At 38.2% G+C, this 5,380-nt stretch overlaps 1 non-coding gene across 1 annotated transcript; it reads right to left on the reverse strand.

Moving 5' to 3' along the window:
- Nucleotides 1–3,323: 3,323 nt before the first annotated feature.
- LOC112739461 (small nucleolar RNA R71) lies at nt 3,324–3,431 on the reverse strand. Its single transcript, XR_003170396.1, has one exon. It is a non-coding gene; the product is annotated as a small nucleolar RNA R71 (small nucleolar RNA).
- Between the last annotated feature and the right edge of the window lie 1,949 nt (nt 3,432–5,380).

Here is a 5,380-nt window from a genome sequence, read left to right on the forward strand (position 1 = left end):
GCTCAAGAATTATGGCGTTTAACTCCAAAACTGGCACAAAAGCTGGAGTTAAACGCCCAAACTGGCACAAAAGCTAGCGTTTAACTCCAAGAAAAGTCTCTACACATGGAAGCTTCAATTCTCAGCCCAAGCACACACCAAGTGGGCTCGGAAGAAGATTTCTGCATTAATTACTGATTTCTGTAAACCCTAGGCTACTAGTTTTCTATAAATAGGACCCTTTGCTATTGTATTTTGATCTTTTACTCATACTTGGATAGACCTTTTCACGTTTGGGGGCTGGCCTCACGGCCATGCCTAGACTTCTTGTTCTTATGTATTTTCAACGGTGGAGTTTCTACGCACCATAGATTAAGGTGTGGGAGCTCTGCTGTTCTTCATGAATTAATACAATTACTATTGTTTTTCTATTCAACTCAAGTCTATTTCTTCTCCAAGATATTCATTCGCACCCAAGAACATGATGAATGTGATGAGTATATGACACTCATCACCATTGTCACCTATGAACGCGTGACTGACAACCACTTCTATTCTATATGCAAACAAGCTTGAAGGCGTATCTCTTGGGTTTCTAATCTAACATTGGAACCTTCGTGGTATAGGCTAGAATTATTGGCGGCCATTCCTGAGATCCGGAACGTCTAAACCTTGTCTGTGGTATTCTGAGTAGGATCTAGGAAGGGATGACTGTGACGAGCTTCAAACTCGTGATTATGGGGCGTGTGACAGACGCAAAAGGATTAATGGATCCTATTTCGACATGATCGAGAACCGACAGATGATTAGCCGTGCGGTGACAGCGCATTTGGAATGTTTTCACTAAAAGGACAGGAAGTAGCCATTGACAATGGTGATGCCCAACATAAAGCTTTCCATGGAAAGAAGTATGAATGATTGGAAGAAGGCAATAGGAAAGCAGAGGTTCAGGAGGAACAAAGCATCTTCATACGCTTATCTGAAATTCCAACCAAAGAACTACATAAGTATCTCTATCCTTATTTTATGTTTTATTTATCTTTTAATTATCAATTCTCCATCACCATCTAAATTCGCCTGACTGAGATCTACAAGGTGACCATTGCTTTCTTCAAGCCGATAGTCTCTGTGGGATCGACCCTTACTCACGTAAGGTATTACTTGGACGATCTAGTGCACTTGCTGGTTAGTTGTGCGGAATTGTGACAAAGTGTGATTCACGTTTGAGAGCTCCAAGTCTTTGGCGCCATTGTTGATGATCACAATTTCGTGCACCAAGTTTTTGGCGCCGTTGTCGGGGATTGTTCGAGTTTGAACAACTGACGGTTCATCTTGTTGCTTAGATTAGGTACTTTTCAGAATTTTTAAGAATGAATTCTAGAGTTTCAAGGTGATGTTCTTATCATCACAAAAGCTGGTTGATTCTCATCAATTTAGCTGCTGAATGTAATGTCCTGCTGACGCCTGGCCAAACATGTCTAATCTTTTTAGACTGAAGCTTTAGACTAACATTGCATGATTCCTGGAATTCTTATTAAAAGTTTTGATTCTCTTTATTTTCTTTTCCATATAAGTTTTGAAAATCACAAAAAAAAAATTTATAAAATCATAAAAATCAAAAATATTTTATGTTTCTTGTTTGAGTCTAGTATCAATGTTTAAGTTTGGTGTCAATTGCATTCTTCTTGCATTTTTTGAAAATATGCAATATGTTCTTCATTAATCTTCAAGTTGTTCTTGATGATTTCATTGCTCTGATCTTTAAATTCTCTTGTTTTGTGTGTTTTGTTGTTTCTCATATGCATTCTCAATTTGTTAGTGTCTCTTATATGAAAATATTTAAGTTTGGTGTCTTGCATGCATTGTTTATTTGATCTTAGTTGCAATTTTTATTGTTTCTCATCATTAAAAATCCAAAAATATTTTCAAAATTGTGTCTTTTCAAGTCAATAATACAGAAAATTGAAGATTCAGAACATTCAGCAGAGGAATCAAACAAAAAAAGCTGGGTGTTCAAAACGCCCAGTGAAGAAGGAAAACTAGCGTTTAAACGCCAGCCAGGGTACCTGGCTGGGCGTTTAACGCCCAAAAAGGTAGGATTTTGGGCGTTAAACGCCAGAATGGATGCCATTCTGGGCGTTTAATGCCAGGATGACACTAGAGGGAAGATTTTGTTTTTAATTCAAATTTTTTCAAATCTTCATAATTTTTCAAAATCAAATCTTTTTCAAATCATATTTTTTTTCAATCATATCTCTTCAAAATCAATTTCTTTCTATTTTTTTTATTTATTACTATTTTCGAAAATTAATGATTTACTTCAAAAATTTTCAAGTTGTTACTTGCCTATTAAGAAAGGATCAAACTTTAATTTTAAAACTTTCTCTTTTTAGTTTGATCTTCAATCATATCTTCTCAATCATATCTTTTCAATCACATCTTTTTCAAAATTAACTCTCAATCATATCTTTTTGATTTCTAATTTCAAAATCTTTTTCAAAAATCACTTAATTTCTTTCCCAATCTTAATTTTCGAAAATATCAATCAAATTTTCAAAATTTCTTTTAATTATTTCAAAATCTTTTACTTTAATTTTTGAAAATTCTTCCCCTCTTCTCACATCCTTCTATTTAAAGGACTAACACTCCTCCTCAAGGTACAATTCGAACTCCCTCCTTCTTTGTATGTTCGAATTCTCTTCTGTCCACCTCCTCCTTCTATTCTTCTTTTCCTCTGACACCTCAAGGAATCTCTATACTGTGACATAGAGGATTCCCTACTTTCTTGTTCTCTTCTCTTTCATATGAGCAGGACCGAAGATAAAAGCATACTTGTTCAAGCTGATCCTGAACCTGAAAGGACCTTGAAGAGAAAGCTAAGAGAAGCTAAAGAACAATTCTCTTTAGAGGGTCTAACAGAGCTTTTCAAGGAAGAAGAAACCATGGCAGCCGAAAACAACAATGCCAACAATGCAAGGAAGGTGCTTGGTGACTTTACTGCACCTACTCCCGACTTCTATGGGAGAAGCATCTCAATCCCTGCCATTGGAGCAAACAACTTTAAGCTTAAGCCTCAATTAGTTTCTCTAATGCAACAGAATTGCAAGTTTCATGGACTTTCATTGGAAGATCCTCATCAGTTCTTAGCTGAATTCTTGCAAATCTGTGACATTGTCAAGACCAATGGGGTTGACCCTGAAGTCTACAAACTTATGCTTTTTCCTTTTGCTGTAAGAGACAGAGCTAGGACATGGTTGGATTCACAACCTAAAGAAAGCCTGAACTCTTAGAAAAAGCTAGTTAATGCCTTCTTGGCAAAGTTCTTTCCACTTCAAAAATTGAGCAAGCTTAGAGTGGAAGTCCAAACCTTCAGACAGAAGGAAGGATAATCCCTCTATGAAGCATGGGAAAGATACAAGCAATTGATCAGAAGATGTCCTTCTGACATGCTTTCTAAATGGAGTATCATAGGTATTTTCTATGATGGTCTGTCTGAACTATCCAAGATGTTATTGGATAGCTCTGCTGGAGGATCTCTTCATCTGAAGAAGACACCTGCAGAAGCTCAGGAACTCATTGAAATGGTTGCAAATAACCAATTCATGTACACTTCTGAAAGAAATCCTGTGAATAATGGGATAGCTCAGAAGAAAGGAGTTCTTGAGATTGATACTCTGAATGCCATATTGGCTCAGAATAAAATATTGACCCAACAAGTTAATATGATTTCTCAGAGTCTGTCTGGAATGCAAGTAGCAACAGGCAATACTAAGGAAGCTTCCTCTGAAGAAGAAGCTTATGATCCTGAGAACCCAGTAATGGAAGAGGTGAATTACCTGGGAGAACCCTATGGAAACACCTATAATCCTTCGTGGAGAAATCATCCAAATCTCTCATGGAAGGATCAACAGAGACCCCAACAAGGTTTCAACAACAATAATGGTGGAAGAAACAGGTTTAGCAATAGCAAGCCTTTTCCATCATCTTCTCAGCAACAGACAGAGAATTCTAAGCAAAGCCACTCTGACTTAGCAACCATTGTCTCTGATTTAATCAAAACCACTCAAAGTTTCATGACTGAAACAAGGTCCTCCATTAGAAATTTGGAGGCACAAGTGGGTCAACTGAGTAAGAAAATTACTGAACTCCCTCCTAGTACTCTCCCAAGCAACATAGAAGAGAATCCAAAAAGAGAGTGCAAGGCCATAACCACAACCCACACGGCCGAACCTGGAGAGGAGGAAGAGGCAGTGATCTCCACTGAGGAAGACCTCAATGGACGTCCACTGACCTCCATGGAGTTCCCTAAAGAGGAACCATGGGAATCTGAGGCTCACACTGAGACCATAAAGATTCCATTGAATTTACTTCTGCCATTCATGAGCTCTGATGAGTATTCTTCCTCTGAAGAGGATGAAGATGTTACTAAAGAGCAAGTTGCTAAGTACCTTGGAGCAATCATGAAGCTAAATGACAAGTTATTTGGTAATGAGACTTGGGAGGATGAACCTCCATCGCTCATCAAAGAACTGGATGACTTGACTACGCAGAAATTACCTCTGAAGAGACAAGACCCTGGAAAATTCTCAATCCCTTGTACCATAGGCACCATGACCTTTGAGAAGGCTCTTTGTGACCTAGGGTCAAGCATAAACCTCATGCCTCTCTCTGTAATGGAGAAGCTAGGAATTCTTGAGGTACAAGCTGCAAGAATCTCATTAAAGATGGCAGACAATTCAAGAAAATAAGCTTATAGACTTGTAGAGGATGTCTTGGTAAAGGTTGAAGGCCATTACATCCTTGCTGATTTCATAATCCTAGAGACTAGGAAGTGTATGGATGAATCCATCATCCTTGGCAGACCCTTCCTAGCCACAGCAAAAGCTGTGATTGATGTTGATAGAGGAGAGTTGATCATTCAAGTGAATGAAAACTCCCTTGTGTTTAAAGCTCAAGGATATCCCTCTGTCACCATGGAGAGGAAGCATGAAGAACTTCTCTCAATACAGAGTCAAACAGAGCCCCCACAGTCAAACTCTAAAGTTTGGTGTTGGGAGGCCACAACCAAACTTTAAGTTTGGTGTTGAACCCCCACACTCAAACTCTAAGTTTGGTGTTGGGAGGTTCTAACATTGCTCTAAACATCTGTAAGGCTCCATGAGAGTCCACTGTCAAGCTATTGACATTAAAGAAGCGCTTGTTGGGAGGCAACCCAATCTTTACTTATCTATGTTAAATTTCTATTTTCTTTTGTTATTTTATGTTTTCTGTAGGTTGATGATCATGAGAAGTTACAAAAACAATTGAAAAAGCAAAAACAGAAGGAACAACAGAATGAAAAACAGAACATCCTGGAGGAGAAACTTACTGGCGTTTAAACGCCAGTAAGGGTAGCAGAATG

Source organism: Arachis hypogaea, chromosome 13 (genome assembly GCF_003086295.3).
Source record: "Arachis hypogaea cultivar Tifrunner chromosome 13, arahy.Tifrunner.gnm2.J5K5, whole genome shotgun sequence".
Taxonomy (NCBI): domain Eukaryota; kingdom Viridiplantae; phylum Streptophyta; class Magnoliopsida; order Fabales; family Fabaceae; genus Arachis; species Arachis hypogaea.